Source organism: Panthera uncia, chromosome C2, assembly GCF_023721935.1.
Source record: "Panthera uncia isolate 11264 chromosome C2, Puncia_PCG_1.0, whole genome shotgun sequence".
Lineage (NCBI taxonomy): Eukaryota > Metazoa > Chordata > Mammalia > Carnivora > Felidae > Panthera > Panthera uncia.
Window position 1 is genome coordinate 135835583 of NC_064810.1, and position 19321 is coordinate 135854903.

The 19321-nt window shown below is 37.8% G+C and overlaps 1 protein-coding gene across 3 annotated transcripts in view; it reads right to left on the reverse strand.

Moving 5' to 3' along the window:
• The window catches only part of ZNF385D (zinc finger protein 385D), a 1296755-nt gene that overhangs the window by 750053 nt on the left and 527381 nt on the right, over positions 1 to 19321 (reverse strand). The window contains exon 1 of one of the 3 annotated variants that reach the window (XM_049629864.1): positions 15880 to 15963. The exons of the other annotated variants lie outside the window; for them this stretch is intronic. The gene's annotated coding sequence lies outside the window, so the exon portion shown is untranslated. Of the gene's footprint in view, positions 1 to 15879; positions 15964 to 19321 lie in introns of those variants that run through there. 3 annotated transcript variants of the gene reach the window in all.

The window sequence follows — 19321 nt, forward strand, 5'->3', positions numbered from 1 at the left end:
AGATGAGATGAGATGAGATGAGATGAGATGAGATGAGATGAGATGAGATTCTCTCTCTCCCTCTGCCTCTCCCTCTCCCCCCACCACATATGTGTACACTCTCTAAATAAAAAATAATTTTTAAAAACCCTATAAACTGGCAAACTCAAGAGTTGTAGTGAAACACAAAGAACTTTAAAAAAACAAAGGGCAATGGAACAACAGAAGTTTACTTTCTAGAGTTTGTGTTTTCTATTTGCTCCTAAGAGCAAATTCAAAGCTAAGAAATGAACATAAACACGCCTTTCCCCTCACACTACTATAGTCTTAAATTAGAATTGTGAATTTATGAGATGGTTAAAGAGAAAATACAAGTTCAATTATTTACTAAAAACAAGTAAATAATGAGAAATATACTTTAACATGCTGAGATCTTGGCTAAGTTAATGATGCAAGTCAACATGAGCAATTTGCTGGGGATTCTCCAGGGAAGATGTTGGTCCACATTCCCAGTGTCCCCTAAGGCAAAATCTGTATTTGTGTCTCTTTCAGATGGTTTCCTTGGGGATACACAATTCTTTGGGGAATATAAATGTAGGCAAAGTATCATAAACTTGGCACTAAAAATAAAGGGGGGGTATATAGAATATCATTTTCATTAGCTAGTTGTGTCTCTCCTTAAAGATAGAATTAAGATTTTAAAAACTATTTTCTTCCATTTAGTAGCTATATTTGTGTACATGCAATCAATATATAAAGAAGAAAAAAAAAAACAAAAAAAAGAAAACAAGAAAAAAGAAAAAGAAAGCCATTTTACTAACAATCCTGTGTTACATATTTGTTGCAACAAGAGCAAACATCACTGCTAAGAGGATGACAACTAATACTTTTGTGTAACTGCTATGCACAAAGCATATTTTAGGTGCTTTGTAAGTAGTACTTAACCTTCAAAATAACCTAAAAGAAAAGCTGCTCTTAGGTCTACTTTATAGATAAGGAAACAAACTAAACTTTAGGAACATCGAGATCCCTTTGACCTCCTATTTCTCTATTAACCTAAATAAACAGCTCCACCTGGGGATGCATGAGATAATCCAGAATACCAAAAATAACATTAAGGGCTATTATGATTTATCTACATGATGCAAATTTTGCTGTTTTCTCTAGAAGTGATTGGCATTTCTGCTTAATCAGAACAAATAAGTTATTACAAGCAATTATGTAAGGCAATGAACAAGAAAATGTGGGAAATGCAAAGAAAAATAAAATTTACTGTCTAACCCCAAGAATCTTAAGATCTTTGGGGGGGAAGTAAAGTGAAAACTTAGAAGAATAAATATTAGTGTGTGTGTAAAACAACTTTGAAGACCACAGTATAATGGATTTCCTATGAAGAGATTATTTCAAGATTAAGTATTGAATAAAACAGCCTGTGGAGGGGAGTAGAGGATCGGGGAGTAAAGCATTTGCTAGACTGATGTCTCAGGGCAGGGAGAGACACCGGGTTGTTTTAATTAGCCAGCCTGGCCAGCCTCTCCCAGATGTGGAGGCACTGACGTGTGCCGGGTGGTGGCTTTCTCAGTTCCCTACCACCTCTGGTTGCTCAGCTCCACACTTGATCTCAGAGACTAACTAGAGCAATGTTACTCCAAGTATGCTCCACAGGGGAGTGCTGGTCTGGACGCTGTTTGTTACCAGCCTGCAATGAAATAAACCCAGACACTCTAATAGAAGAAACTTCTATACTAATGTGAATGAATAATGTTATGTCTTTTGATTCTTACAAGATACTTGGGACTTTATTATTTTTTTGAGTATCTTTTATTTTTATCTCATTTTTTCTAGTAATTCATTTTTATCATGTTTTACAAAATACCAGTCTGTAGTTGACTGGAAATGAAAACTTTAAATACACACACACACACACACACACACACACACACACACACCACTGTCACGACAGGTGATGTGAGAAGCATCATACTAGATTCTTGACCACTGAAACAGAGATTTTGCTCAAAGGACAAGCTGCTGAGAAAAATCTGTAGGTACAAATTGGTCTCAGGCTTCCCAATGGTCAGTAGGTAACATGCCAGCTGCTTAAAAAAGAAAGCCTTCTTAGTATGATAGCAAGATAAAACTTCTAGGAAATGGTCTTTTGTCCACATGATCTCTCTCTTTCCCTTCTCCAACCCATGGAATATTAACCAGTCTGAGAAAATGGGAACTCATGTTTCAAACATATACACATTTTTTTCTTATACTCAAGCTATCGGCCTTTATACTTACATCCTAAGAATATAATTAATATGATTTAAATTCTGTGGCTTTACAATGACTATCATCAGGAAAAGAACTTGGACACTTACACCTAATTCTCTAAGCAATGTGTGGAAGAAGGGGATTTAGGGGGCACAAGTGAAGAAAAGAATTAAAACTGATAGGAAGGACATCACTTTTGCTAAGTAGTAGTTGGAACTATCCCGCCACAGACAAAACAGTAATTTCCATGGATGTTCAGTGTTTTAGTCCAGGCTGAGTTACTAGGAAAGAGTTTAGGGAAGAAAACAACTTGGAGACAGAGAAAAAAAATAAAATAAAGAAATGTAACAGTTGCCTAAGAGAAAGAACATTCTACTGGGTGGCCAAAATGCTGGGAAAATAGGAAAATATATATTAAAATTATTTATCTATATTACATGATGGTACATATTAAATTCAATGACATTACATACTATGTTCAATATATCATCCCCCATTAACAGTGAACAAAACTGATTGTTAGGCTCCAAAAAACTGCAGCGAGGTAGTGTAGGTCCAGCAGTCCTTATATGTGTATCAGCAATTTGCATCTCTTCACTGAATATATGTGGGCATATAGCATTACCACATGGAAGCCATCAAGGGGCTTCCTTCCAATCAAATAAGCCAACAACCCACTCCACATTGCCACATCATCCAACTGAGCTCTAGAAATTATCATTCAAAAAGTCCCTCATCACTGGAAATATGAGGTGGTCTGTCAACGTTTCAATCACTCAAAGCAGCCTTCCCTTCCCTAGACCATCAAAGACAGGTATTAACGAGTCACTTAACATGGTCAAATATGTCATACATTGCCATATAAATCTAAATACAGATTTAGTGTCCATGCTATAGATTAGTAAAATGGCCTGAGCTGAATCATTGAGGCCGAATATTTTAAAAAGAAGAACGAGGAAGTCTCAAGGGTTAGATGTGAATGTTTTGATATTAGGATAAGAAAGTAATCTATTCTTGACTGCCAAGCTAAAAACACATACTTACATCCTAAAGCAATATGAAACCATTGAAGATTTCTGAGCAAGAGAATAAGATGTTAAAAGTGTGTACAGAAAGGTAGGTTGAGTTAGAGAACAGGGAGAGGAATTAGTCTGCCACTACAACAGGAGAAATTCCATGAATCACTATTTGGGTCGTTATGGGACAATGGAAATGAAAATCAAAAGGTTTCAGAGTACTTGAAAAGCCAGAATAGGCTGACCAATGTGCCTAACGGGATTGTTTGAAATAGAAGAGGGAAAGGCAGCTGTCAAGTTTTGAGCTTGGCAAAACAATGGCACTGTTACCAGGAAAGCACACATCGGGTGAATTGGGTTTGGGCTTAAGAAGAGATGTTTACAACTTTAACCTTGGAGATCAGCACTCCATCAAATAGGGCATTCAATCAACAGCTTAAAGTATGAAACTTAAGCTCAGAAGACAGGCAAGAGATGTGAAATGTGTCTGTTCTATATTTCGGATAATAGTAACAAGAAACATAGAGTTCATGACAACAGCCCAACTTTCATTTAGTAAATCTCTCCATTGATACAACACTCTTCCATGAGAACAAAAACAGTTACTGAAAAATCTCTTGAGACATTCAGTTTTCCTTGAGGTCAACAAACCTCTACAAAATCGACAGTTCCAAAAAGTGTTAATACTCCGAGCAAGAACCTTCCTAAGGGAAAAAATAAATTAACCATTATTAAACTTTTGCTCCAGGGTTTGTAATACCTGTGGTTTGCCACAGTGCGCTGCTTTGTTATAACTGCCTAAGACTTGGGAAGTGATTTATCTTGAAATTGTGTTAGTCTTTGGAGAGTTTCAAGACAGATTCCTTACTTAGCTCTGAGACAAACTGATATCAGACAAATGGAAACGAAACAAACCTGAAAATATCAAAAGCAGAAAAGTATAATAAACTAGGTATATTCTTTTTAAAACAATTTTTTGTTAATGTTTATTTACTTTTCAGAGACAGACTTTTGAGAGAGAGTGCAAGGGAGGGAGGGGCAGAGAGAGAGGGAGACACAGAATCCAAAGCAGGCTCCAGGCTCCGATTGTCAGCACAGAGCCCAACACGGGGCTCGAACCCACAGACTGCGAGATCATGACCTGAGCCGAAATTGGACACCCAATGAGCCACCCAGGCGCCCCTAAACTAGGTATATTCCTTTTTTTTTTAAATTAGGTATGTTCTTATTATCAATCCAAAAACTGGATTTTTTATCTTTTGGTTTTAACAAATATACCAAAGTGAAACCCTCATCTACTTTGAATCAGGATCATAAAATCTAAAATGAGAGGCTCAGATGATTAATATTTAATGTCCCTTTCAGGCACATCAGCTCCCAAAGTACAATTGGTAAGTCTGAAATAGGATAGTTTTCAAAGTGAGTTTAATACCCCTTAAATACAAATGACTTCACAGTCTATAACTCTATGCTGAATTTACTATTTCATGCAATCTTCCAAATGCAGGTATTTCATGCCCCACAGGCATATTTAAAAGTAATGGCAAAGACTAAAAACATCCTAGGTACAGCTATTGGTTTTTAAGTAATTTTGGGGGGGATAAATTTCTCAGGACATCTGCTGTACAACTTGGCCTTAGCGTGTGCCCAGATGAATAAATATCAGCTGAGTTTTCCAAGGTCTCAAAATAAGCTGTGATTTCCAAAATTTATGCTTGAGGATGTGACCTTGGCACATCCCAGACTCCAAAATGGCCTACCTTAATTCTGAAGTTGTCTGCACTTGTATCAAAACTGCTGAGGAAATGACTTCCAAGTGAAGAGAAGTTCTGTATTTTTCAGTCCTAAAATGTCAAGCTAGAAATACTGTTATGGACTAAATGTTTGTGTCCCCCCCTCCCAAGGTTGCTATGTTGAAATCCTAACACCCCAGTATTAGGAAGTGAGGACTCTGGGAAGTAATTAGGTCATGAGGGTGGAGCTCCCATTAACGGGATTCAAGAGACAGGAGTTTTGCTCTCACTCTGTTCTCCGCATGTAGGATACAAGAAAAACCTGACCATCCACAAGCCAGGAAGCAGGCTTCACCAGACACTGGATTTGCCACACCTTAATCTTGGACTTCCCAGCCTTCAGAACTGTGAGAAAAAAAATATTGTTGTTTAAACCACTCAGTCTTGGTTTCTATTACAGCATCCTAAGCTAATACTTCCTGTATACCGCATTCAAAGAAACTGTGAGATTGTAGAGTTTGAGAAGAAAGTCTAAATAATAAATAATTAACTATAGCTCCTTTATTATTGTTTACCTTGTTTTCAGGTTACTCTTGATGTAATACGTTTTATTAAAGAGGTGTCACTGTAAATAGAGAAATGGGATTTATATCTTGATTTTTTTTTTTTTTTTTTTTTTTTTTTTTTGCCACCATTCTGGCGTCAACATTCCTACCACATGACATATGTCCTGGGATTAGTACAGCTGTGATTGCATTCCAAGGAAGCATACTGCTGGCTTCATTGCAGCAAAATCTATATAAACCGGTGTGTTACCAAATATTTCGAAGCAGTGCAATATGACTCAGCTATTTGATTTAGCAAAAAAAAGGATAAACAACAAAAAATTACCACCCTTCCGCCTCCATTTTCACTAATCAGCATTTTCAAGTCACCTGGTGAGAGCGTTTTAATTTTAAAGTAGTAAATTTGTTTTAGCTTTGACAGCTTGCAACAATAGATGATACATATGTGTGTGACACAGCAACTACAAAAGGCTTGGTGAATGCTCAGACGAAAGTGCTTTATCAAAGAGTTCATTTTCTCTTTCTTCTTTAAAAAGTTTTTTTTTTTTCAGTCTGTGTGGAAAATATTGAGTCCTACCTGCCTTATCAGGAGGATGACAAACGTTCCAAGCCTGCCACAAATTGGAAGGAACTGTGATTGAAGGTACCATGAAAAACCACTCTAATCAAGTAATAATCACTGTGAATCATTTCCAGGAGAATCTGCAAAGTGGTTTAGACTGAAGTGTCATGGCTCAATCTGAGCTCCTTATGAAGAGAGAAGTCTCAGTCCCAATCTCAGTGATAGTGACAGTCCAATGAAGAGAGAAGTCTCAGTCCCACTATCTCAGTGATAGTGACAGTCCAATGAAACCACCCTTCCACTGTTTTTACTTTCTGACACAAAACATTTGGCCAGGGGTTTTGGAAAGCATTAACAGGTGCTAGGATCAGATTCATAAAACCATGGATAATGAGAGAATGTTTTAAATGTAAAATTTTATTCAAGCCTTTGATTGCAATTACTTTAATGGCTCACACAAGAAGAAATGCGTTTCTTTTCAAATCTAACTCTCCTTCTTTCTCTAGAATATCTCTCAAGTCGGAACTATGCCTTTCCATGGCTATTAGCAAAATTCTTTTTCAGTCTTTGACTTTCATAAAGTACTAAATGTGTCTTTTTTCTGACGTCTGTCCATTCTTAAGCATTTTCCCTGCCACAGCCAAAACGATTTACCTTGTGTGTTATAAACGCCTGCTTCAATACCAGAAAACATTAATTAAATGACTACTGTAGGCCCTCAAAAACCACATAGACACATTTGCCAAAGGAAACTCAACTGACAAGCAAGAACCATACTCTGAACCACATGGATGAATTCCAAAGATACATTTTCTTTCACTCTAAACCTAGAACTGCCTTTGTTTTAAAACTAACTGAAATGCTCTAGAGTGTAGTTAACTTTATGATATAAAATTTGAGGTTAGTGTCTCAATTGCCTGACATGCACACTAAATCATTCAGATAAAAAGCTTTTAGTAGCTTTCATTTCCATAATATATGGTATCAAAGGGGGGGAAATTATTGCATTTCTTACTCCTATGATGAAGATAAGAAAAAAAGAAAATCCTTCCAGAAATGATTTTGTGAGATACTCTACTAATTCTCTCATTCCATTTTAAATACTCCTCTTTTCAAGCTTTTTTTCCCCACTTTTTTCTGATAAAACATAACTGTGCTTCCTTAGTAATCCTGTGATTCTAATTATTAGACTTATTGTTTTTTCAGAACTGAAAGACTCTGTTTACGTATATTTGTAGCGTATGTCAATGCACCCTTTGAGAAGTGTAGGCATATACACAACACTCACACTGTTCAACTAATATACAGACCCAGTTCAGTTTATTCACACACACACACACACACACACACACACACACACATTTCATTTACATACTCACAAAGTTTTATTTATATTACAGAGTTTCATTTGTCCTTTCTTCTGTTACATTTTGAATTGCTGAGTATCAGGAAGTAGAACTATTACGGTGATTTCATTCAATTACCTTGGGCCACAAAAATGCAGCTTTATTTACCATTTTCTTTGTCCTTTGCAGTATTGATTATTTAATATATTAAGCTACTGATTAGTAGAAAAAAATAATCATTTTTTAGCTAGTTATAAAAGTCAAAACTTTTTTTTCTTTCAGTTAAGGCTAAAAGCTTAAGGGAAAGTGATAGGAGAAAGTATGCATGTTTAGCATGCAAATATAGAAAGCTTTAAACCATAGTTTTATTTTTTATTTCTTAAAAAAATTTTAATGTTTATTTAGTTTTTGAGAGACAGACGGAGACAGAGTACGAGAAGGGGAGGAATGGAGAGAGAGAGGGAGACACAGAATCCAAAGCAGGCTCCAGGCTCCAAGTGGTCAGCCCACAGCCCGACGCAGGGCTCAAACCCACGAAACACGAGATCATGACCTAAGCTGAAGTCAGAGGCTTAACAGACTGAGCCACCCAGGTGCCCCTAAACCATATTTTTAAATCACAAGACAAATTGATGATGATGATGACTAATTTGACCTCCATACAACCTATACCAACAATTACATCAGTGAAAAATATGACATCTTGAAAAATGCGTATTTTGATGAAGATGTGTTAGAGATGTTTGGGGAAACCACGTTATTCTTGAAAGTCACACAAGTTAAGCTTACTTAACATATTTTTCACTATTTCACAGATTGCTATTTATATACCACAATTTTCACAACTTTCCAGTATGACAATTTACAAGGCAGACTTCCTCTGAATTCCAGAGTATATGTATAAAAAATCAAGAATCTTACTGTATCCACTACAAAAATAAATTCACAAAAAGCATGAGTTTTAAGTCTACAAAAAAGGATAGAACTGTTTGATAGTCCTCTGTCAAGCCACTGCAAGGGTTCATTAACTATACAAACTTGCTCTTTGAAGATTCTGTTTCCCAGAATCAGGCAAATCTCAGCATAAAGCATCCCAACATACTCAAGGCTGTACCAGTCAGTCATTCAGTGTGCTACTGGGAAAGAAATCCAATAATCACCAGCTACCTGCAAGGGACATACTGACCACATGTCCTATACAGGACCATACAGCTCTACAGCAAGACAAGCTAAGCTTTATCCAATTTAGATGAAATTGAACTTCCATTCCTTCATTCATTCAGCAAATATTTACTGAGCTCTGAATTTGTGCTTTGGGAATACAGGGAAGAAGATAAACCTACTTCTCACCTTTCATGCAGTGTTAGAGGAAGATGCAGAACATTAAAAAAATCACATAATTAGGGGTGCCTGGGTGGCTCAGTACGTTCAGTGTCCAACTTCAGCTCAGGTCGTGATCTCCCAGTTTGTGGGCTCAAGCCCTATGTCAGGCTCTGTGCTGACAGCTCAGAGCCTGGACCTGCTTCAGATTCTGTGTCTCCCTCTCTCTCTCTCTCTCTGCCCCTCCCCACTCTCATTCTGCCTCTCTCTTTCTCAAAAATAAATAAACATTAAAAAAAAATTTTTTTCATCACATAATTATATCTGTACAATTAAGATCAAGATTATGAAAAGTAAGAAACCGAGCATCTTTAAACTGGCATTACTCTTCAGCAGGCACAGGCTTTTGGATTTGGATGTGGTTGTATGATTTACGTGTTCTATGAACTTGGGCCAACTAGTCCATCTCCCGTAGACTCCACTTCCTCAGCTCTCTAGTGAGAATTAATTCCTACTTGTGGACATTTTAAAGGGGGACTACAAGTTCTGTTCCACTCTTCCCCTAAAAACTGAAGAGGGGAGCTGGTGGCATCACAACGCTCCTCACAGGACACCCCCTCCTTTGTTGTGGCTGGGGTTTCAGGCACGTGAAGCTGCAACTCTGGTCTACGTAACAGTGCCCTGCACACCACGTACGAAAGCGTTAGACTCCGAGGCGGGTACAGTGGACACAACTGCAGTGTGTATTTGACACCTTAAGATGGTATCTGAGGCAGGGAGAGGGAATGGAAAGAATAAAATTATGAACAGTTACGTCTCCTCACTCCAAGCTCAGCAGTCACTGCAGTGACCTCTAGGGCAGGTACAAGTAGAAGCCATGTTCTATTCTTCAGCTGAGGTAAGGGCATGCCGCCTACACCTACCTCTCTCAGATGCACCCTCTTGGAAGGTGGCTGTCAGCCCAAGCCACCTGGAGAGGCCCTCTGTAAATTCTCTGGTAGACACTCCCATGTAGCCACCCTTCACATGAATAGAGAAATCATTTAGAAGTAGGTACTCCAGGAGTGCCGGGGTGGCTCAGTTGGTTAAGCATCCGACTTTGGCTCAGGTCACGATCTCACGGTTCAAGCCCTGCATTGGGCTCTGTGCTGACAGCTCAGAGCCTGGAGCCTGCTTTGGATTCTGTGTCTTCATCTTTCTGCCCTCCCCTACTCATGCTCGCTTGCTTGCTCTCTCTTGCGTGCCCGCGTGCACTCTCAATAAATGAATAGAATATTAAAAAAAAAAAAAAAAGAACTAGATACTCCAGGGAAACCTCGGTGGCTCAGGCGGTTAATTAAGCACTTGACTCTTGATTTCAGCTCAGGTCATGATCTCATGGTTCACGGGTTTGAGCCGTGCAACAGGCTCTACAGCACAGATCCTGCTTGGGAATCTCTTCCCCTCCCCCATACTCTCTCACTCCCTCTCTCAGAATAAATAAACATTAAAAAAATAGATACTTCAGAAACTTTTTACTTTGATATAATCCCACTTGTTTATTTGTGCTTTCATTGCCTATGCTTTTAGTTTCATATCCCCCAAAGAATCATTACTAAGAAGTTATTTCCTTGTTTTCTTCTAGGAGTTTGACAGTTTCAGGTCTCATATTTAACCCTCTAATCTATTTCAGGTTAAATTTTGTTTATGGTATAAGATAAGGGTCCAATTTCACTCTTATGCATGTGGATATACAGTCTTCCCAGCAACATTTATTGAAGAGACTGTCATTTCTCCACTGATTCTTTTAACTTTTTATTTGAATACAGTTGACGCACAATGTTATATTACTTTCAGGTGCACAACATAATGATTCAATTTCTCTATAAGTTATACTATGTACCCCACAAGCGTAGCTACCATCTATCACCATATGACACTATTATAAAATCATTGACTTTTATACCTGGGATGCAGGGCTGGTTCAACATCCGCAAAACAATCAATGTAATTCATCACATCAATAAAAGAAAGGACAAGGGCCACATGATCCTCTCAATAGATACAGAGAAAGTATTTGACAAAATACAGCATCCTTTCTTGATAAAAACCCTCCAGAAAGTAGGGATAGAAGGAGCATACCTCAAGATCATAAAAGCCATGTATGAAAGACCCAACACTAATACCATCCTCAATGAGGAAAAACTGAGAGCTTTCCCCCTAAGGTGAGGAACAAGACAGAGATGTCTACTCTCGACACTGTTATTCAACATAATATTAGAAGTCTTAGCCTCTGCAATCAGACAACACAAAGAAATAAAAGTCATCCAAATCGCCCAGGAAGAGGTCAAACTTTCACTCTTCGCAGATGACATGATACTCTATATGGAAATCCCAAGAGATTCCACCAAAAAACTGCTAGAACTAATCCATGAATTCAGCAAAGTGGCAGAATATAAAATCAATGCACAGAAATCGGTTGCATTCCTATACAACAACAATGAAGCAACAGAAACAGAAATCAAGGAATTGATCCCATTTGCAATTGCACCAAAAACCATAAAATACCTAGGAATAAATCTAACCAAAGAGGTGAAAAATCTATACGCTGACAACTATAGTAAGGTTATGAAAGAAATTGAAGAAGACACCAACAAATGGAAAAATATTCCATGCTCTGGGATAGGAAGAGCAAGTATTGTTAAAATGTCAATACTACCCAAAACAGTCTACATATTCAATGCAATCCTTATCAAAATAACATCAGCATTCTTCACAGGCCCAGAACAAACAATCCTAAATTTTGTATGGAACCAGAAAAGACCCCAAATAGCCAAAGCAATCTTGAAAAAGGAAACCAAAGCAGGAGGCATCACAATCCCAGACTTCAAGCTGTGTTACAAAGCTGTTATCATCAAGACAGTATGGTACTGGCACAAAAACAGACACTCAGATCAATGGAACAGAATAGAGAACCCAGAAATGGACCCACAAACGTATGGCCAACTAATCTTTGACAAAGCAGGAAAGAATATCCAATGGAATAAAGACAGTCTCTTCAGCAAGTGGTGCTGGGAAAACTGGACAGCGACATTTAGGAAAATGAACCCGGACCACTTTCTTACACCATACACAAAAATACACTCAAAATGGATAAAAGATCTAAATGTAAGACAAGAAGCCATCAAAATCCTAGAGGAGAAAGCAGGCAAAAACCTCTTTGATCTTGCCTGCAGCAACTTATTACTCAACGTCTCCGGAGGCAAGGGAAACAAAAGCAAAAATGAACTATTGGGACCTCGTCACAATAAAAAGCTTCTGCACAGCGAAGGAAATCATCAGCAAAACTAAAAGGCAACCGACGGAATTGGAGAAGATATTTGCCAACAACATATCAGATAAAGGGTTAGTATCCAAAATCTACAAAGAACTTATCAAACTCAACACCCCAAAAACAAATAATCCAGTGGAGGAATGGGCAAAAGACAAGAATAGACACTTCTCCAAAGAAGACATCCAAATGGCCAAGCGACACATGAAAAATTGCTCAACATCACTCATCATCAAGGAAATACAAATCAAAACCACAATGAGATACCACCTTACACCTGTCAGAAGGCTAACTTTAACAACTCAGGCAACAACAGATGCTGGAGAAAGAGTATCTCCTTTGCACTGCTGGTGGGAATGCAAACTGGTGCAGCCACTCTGGAAAACAGTGTGGAGGTTTCCCAAAAAATTAAAAATAGAACTACCCTATGACCCAGCAATTGTACTACTAGGTAGGAATTTATCCAAGGGATACAGGTATGCTATTTCGAAGGGGCACATGCACCCCAGTGTTTATAGCAGCATTATGAACAGCCAAAGTATGGAAAATGCCCAAATGTCCATCGAGGGATGAATGGATACAGAAAATGTTGTATGTATGTGTGTGTGTGTGTGTGTGTATACACACACACACACACACACACACACACACAATGGAGTATTACTTCGGCAATCAAAAAGAATGAAATCTTGCCATTTGCAACTACGTGGATGGAACTAGAGGGTTATATGCTAAACAAAATTAGTCAGAGAAGGACAAATATAATATGACTTCACTCATATGAAGACTTTAAGATACAAAACAGATGAACATAAGGGAAGAGAAGCAAAAATAATATAAAAACAGGGAGGGGGACAAAAACATAAGAGACTCTTAAATATGGAAAACAAACAGGACTACTGGAGGGGTTGGGGGAGAGGGGATGGGCTAAATGGGTAAGGGGCATTAAGGAATCTACTCCTGAAATCATTGTTGCGCTATATGCTAACTAACTTGGATGTAAATTAAAAAAAAAGATTAATTGGGGCGCCTGGGTGGCTCAGTCGGTTAAGCGTCCGACTTCAACTCAGGTCACGATCTCACGGTCTGTGAGTTCGAGCCCCGCGTCGGGCTCTGGGCTGATGGCTCAGAGCCTGGAGCATGCTTCCGATTCTGTGTCTCCCTCTTTCTCTGCCCCTCCCCCGTTCATGCTCTGTCTCTATCTGTCTCAAAAATAAATAAACATTAAAAAAAACTTAAAAGATAAATTAAATAAAAATTTAAAAAATAAACCAAAAAATAAATTAAAAAAATCATTGTCTGTATTCCCTATGCTGTGCCTTTTATCCCCATGACTTATTCATTCTATAACTAGAAGCCTGTATCTCCCACTCTGCTTTACCCATTTTGCCCACCCTCCTACCCTCTCTTCCGTCTGGCAACCATCGGTTTGTTCTTTGTATCTGTAGGTGTGACTTGGTTTTTTGTTTGTTTATTCATTGTATTTTTTTGTAGCTTCTACGTATGAGTAAAATGACATAACATTAGTCTTTCTCAGTCTGACTTGAATCACTTGGCACAATACCTCTATGTTCATCCACATTGTCACAAACAACAAGATTGCATCCTTGTTAAATGGTTGTGGAATTTTCCTGTATGTGGTGGGCAGGGGCAGGGGGGTGGCGGGGGGGGGGCAGGGGGTGGGAGGGGGTGATAGTGGGGTGTGTGTGTGTGTGTGTGTGTGTGTGTGTACACCGCTTCTTGTCTATTCATCTTAGGTTTCTTCCATATCTTGGCTATTGTAAATAACACTGCAATAAACAAAGAGCTATAGATATATCTTTTTGAATTAGCATTTTTGTTTTCTTTGGGGATTGTTGATGTCCTTGTCAAAGATCAGTTGACCATAGATGTATGGGGTCATTTGGGGGCTATTCTGTCTCACTGATCAATATGCCTGTTTTTATCCAGTACCATAGTGTTGTAGTATATTTGGAAATTAGGAAGTATGATGACTCTAGGTTTGTTCTGCTTTTTCAAGATTACTAGCCTTAACAGTTTCACCCCAGGTGTTCCATTCACTCTCAGACATTCAAATCTCCCTGTAAGAGAGTCCAGACTTGTGGTAGAGAGAAACCATGTCCATTCAGAATCTCCTATCTATATCTCTAATCTTAGAATATAGAAGCATAATACACTGGCTGCTGTTTTATGCCAGTGAATTTTGAAAGCTTATTTTATTTCTTTATAGACAGAGTACAAGCGGGGAAGGGGCAGAGAGACAGAGAAAGAGACAGAGAGAGACAGAGAGAGAGAGAGAGAGAGAGAGAGAGAGAGAGAGATTCCCAAGCAGGCTCCATATTGTTAGCATGGAGACCGATGCAGGGCTCAATCCCATGAATCATGAGATCATGATCTGAGCTGAAATCAAGAGTGGGATGCTTAATGAACTGAGCCACCCAGGCGCCCCTTACGCCAGTTAGTTTTGGATTGACTTGTCATGCAGCAATAGATAATTAGGATCCCATCCTCCATAATAGTAACTGTAACAATAAATGTAAAGCAGGTGGTATTTTTTCTTCAACATAGTAGGCACTCAGTGAAGGAAAACATTTTCATTATATGGCTTGTCAGAAATTCAAAAGAAGTGCCATATACATGATAGTAAGATTGAAGTGCACTGAGCTAAGATTTTACAACCTCTAGGGCATTCCATCATCATAATTCTGATCTGTATTTGAGAAATCAAGTAATATGAGGGGCGCCTGGGTGGCTCAGTTGGTTAAGCGTCTGACTTCAGCTCAGGTCATGATCACAGTCCGTGGGTTCGAGCCCTACGTTGGGCTCTGTGCTGACGGCTCGGAGCCTGGAGCCTGCTTCAGATTCTGTGTCTCCCTCTCTCTCTGCCCCTCCCCTGCTCATGCTCTGTCTCTGTCTCAAAAATAAATAAAAACATTTAAAAAAAGAAATCTGGTAATGTGAAATATTATTTTTTAAAACCTGTATAAATAGAAGAATGTAACACACATCCTACCACACATCACTCTTTCGGTAGGGATGAGGTCAGCAGGCTGATTTGTTGTACTGGAAATTACTAAGGATAGAGATTGATACACTATAGATAAATCCATAAATAACTGAAGAGCAACAGCAATAGTTTGTGACAAACCCTTTCAAAGCTCGGAGAAATGTGCAAATGTGCATTATTTGAAATTATGCTGATCTTCAATTTCTAAATGGAGGTAGCTAAAATAGCGTTGCTTTTATTTATACTTGGGTCCAAAGAGTCCACCTGAAACAAGAGAGGGATGTATATGCCATGTCAGCTTTTCCCTTCAGCAAAGAAGCCTCTCTTTCACATGGTCTATAAAGATATTGATCACCCCTTTAGGCTAACTGGGCACTACATTTTCACTCGGGGGAATATTATCCAAATTACCCACAGCAAGTACATAGAATGGAAACTAACTCTCCTCCCCCCCCCAAAAAAAAACATATCAACATTCATAAAGTACAGTTAAATTTCTATATGTTTACAAATATTCACTCTCAAATTTGTAATTTTGGAAAGAACAAGCCAAAGACGTAATAAACTTAAAGTATTTTCCCCAAACGTATTTACATATAGCAAAACACAGAGCTATACAATCCTATGTGATATGATGAAAACAATTAAAATACCTTTATAGAGTAATTTCTAGTATTTCCTGAGTATCATTCTTTAAATTGCAAAGACTCTAAATTTTTTTAATTCCTATTTTAATAAGGATGCTAAAATAGATTTATTGATTTAGATTTTAACATACTCTGAGTGTAGTAATGACCTTTTTCAGCCAACTGTATTGCTAGATATTGCCTTCTCAAGGCGACCCCTCTCTCCTCCTTTTTGTTTTCCTGGAAAAAAAAAAATAAATGTCATGTGTTCAGACTGGAATTACTTTTCTTTTAATTGATTTATTAGGAGTGTAAGGGAATATTGCCCCCGATACTCTGCATGTTGAATTTAATAATTTATAATCAAAATGTACTTGCTATACATGAACCAGCTATGTAATATGGGAATTCAGTGCAAGATGAAAATGTGGGCCCTTGGTTCAAAAATTAAGAATTTCCAGATGTTGAGAGACAAGGATTGAACAAAGCATGGAGAAGGGTCGTCAAAGCCCAAGGCCCTTTGCCTCTGCTTCAGACACAGATGAAGCCAGCCCTGGCTGTAAAATATTTAAGGAATACTGCATACATAGAACAGGGACCAAGTGAGCAAAAAGCAAAGCATTCTGTCTGCGGAGAGTTCCAGTGTGAATTTGTGGGTGTCTCGTCATTTTGATATTAAATCCTTCTTGCCAAGAAAACCTTAAGCCATGGAATCCAAAAACGGCTCAAGAACTTTACTAATTACATTATGAAACACTACCAAACACTTCAGGAAAATGGGTTTCCATACTCATTTATCCAAATAACCATCGATCCTCAATGCATCAATCTTGGGATCAGAGCAAGGCCAAGTCATCAACTTTGTTTCACCAGAATGAAAACACCAAGCCCCCAAATGTGCTGGACTACTGAGTCACTTACAATTTCACTATTAGTTCAGATTAAGAAAAATTCTACACCAAATTTAAAAGATTTTGCTGATACCATTTGCTAAAATAATCAAGACCACAATTAATAAGCCCTGAAAACCTGATATCTTAAAGTACATACATAAAACTAAATATTCCTTCTTAACTATCATCTTTACACAAGTGTCAACTATAATCTTTCACTGAACAATTTAGGAAGACCTTCTCTTGCTTTAAGTTCTAAAAGAGAAATAAGCATAGCATAGTAATATTTCCATAACACTTGTCTTCCACAAAAATAAGAATATACTACCATTTCTTATGTAAAATTTATTACCATATATTACAAGGCTTGACTGGTGCACCTCCTTTCTCACACATTTCTCTATGTGGAAGTTTCCTGAGTGAGTCTCCACAATTTATAAGTTTTTCTGCCTTTATCTTAGACCTCATTTCTCAACTTGAGCACCACTGACAATTTGGACCAGATAATACCTTGTTTTAGAGAGTTGTCTTGGGTTGTATCTTGGGCCAGGGTCTCTGGCCTCTACCCACTAGCTGTCAGCAGCAAACCTACTCTCAGTTGTCAAAACCAAAAATGTGTCCAGACATTGTCAAATTCCTTCTGAGGGGCAAAATCACCACCCATTTCCATTGGCAATCATTGCCAGAGACCTACTTCTGTTAACAATGAAGTAAATGGAACAAAATTCAGAGTTTGCACCTGGCATCCTATAGATGCTATTTTTAGATCCATATCTGTCACTCAGATGTTGTATGCACCAGGAAAATTCATCTAGCCTCTTTAAATTTCTCTTTCCGCCTTTGTAAAATAGAGCTTATGAGATTTACGTCATAGGACTGTGATCAAGGCTAAATGGATAACGCTTGTAAAATGCTTAGTTTAGTACCTGGCACATGGTAACCACTCAATACATGTTACTCAAAAACTGCAACTGAAATGCAACCTAATTCAAATCAATAAAATGAGAATCAAGAATTCAGGGAAGAAAGAGATAGAGAGTGAAGTATTTCCCAAACTAAAGGCTTTTCTTTTCTTCCATTTGGATGTGAACTTTAGACTGTGATATTACTGACTTCAGAATTTCAGAATATTGATTTAGGAAGTTTTAAACAATTGTGTGCTTTCTTGGCACATATTTTAGTCCATCCTTGTGGAGGTAAATTGAGAGTAATTAGATTTAATGCCAAAATACTGAATTTTCCTCCATTTGAAAATCATTTGCTATTCACCTGTTTAATAAGAAAAGAGTAAGGAGTCATTGTGCTGTGGGGAAATAAACCCAACAGAAAGACACTTAAGATGCAGATCGTGCTTTTACAAATCCGAGTCAAGGTGGGTGGATGTGTTTGTGTATCATTCTATCACAAAGTAACTGATATGATAAAGGTATCAACAGAAACTATGGAAGCAAAATTGAAAAAAGACACTACTGTTATGAAAAGTGGCGCCCATTTATTTACGGACTATTAGGTGCTGAGGTTTCTGCTGAGTATTTAACATATCATCTCATTTCATGAACACTATCTGGGTGGCTGGGGAAGGCAGCAAAAGCTGGCCCTGGATATTGAAGAATGATTCATGGGCATCCAGGAGAGATTTTTATTTTTTTTAATTTTTATTTATTTTTTAATGATATGTATTTATTTATTATTATTTTTTTTAGTATATGAAATTGTCAAATTGGTTTCCATACAACACCCAGTGCGCATCCCAAAAGATGCCCTCTTCAATACCCATCACCTACCCTCCCCTCCCTCCCACCACCCATCAACCCTCAGTTTGTTCTCAGTTTTTACGAGTCTCTTATGCTTTGGCTCCAAGAGAGATTTTTAAAAATGGAGAAGATCATTACAGTAATAAGAAATCACGTTTGCACATCAGCACTAAAATGTGTGGCAAGTTTGAGTAAGCTTAATGAGTTTAGTATGGATGAAACACAGGTGAATTTTTGAGTTGAAAGCATAGAAATGAAAACCAAGAGGCACATTGGCCAAGACTATAAAAAATGTCTCTTCCTCAGGCTAAATAGTTTATTTTTTACCCTGTAGGTATCAGGAAGTAACAAATGATAAATCCCAGCATTACACAGTAAAATCTATTCACAAGAAGATGATTGTGGTGGCACAGTGTGAACCTAAATAGAAGATCAGGGGGATTCGATAATTGATGAGATGTTAGAAGACAAGGAAGGAAGTGTTCTGGACCAATATGCATCTTCTACCCTAGGAAAATGGATAGACTGTGGTAACGATAACTGATAGAAGAATATTCCTTTAAAAAATCACATTAGAGGGTAGGAAAATGTTAAATTTTGGTGTTTGGGTAACACCTATGCTGTCCAGTAGCCTTTTGGAAATAATTGTTGAATCTTGGTGGTGGAGTGGGAAGGAATTAGAACTGACATATTGACGTAAGAAACGATAAAATTTATTATAATTAAAACCATAAGGTTAGTTGTAATCAAAAGAACAGTTGGCTGGTTCAGAGGTTTTGAATTTCAGCTTGGATTTCAAAATCTTAGCAACTGTAAATTATGAAAGCATTTTCTCATTAGCCAGCCAAATTTTCAGATACAAAGATTAGAGTGTTTTCTAGTATAGAGGTTCCTCAAAAAATTAAAAAGAAAATTACAATATGATCCAGTAATTCCACTACCCATAT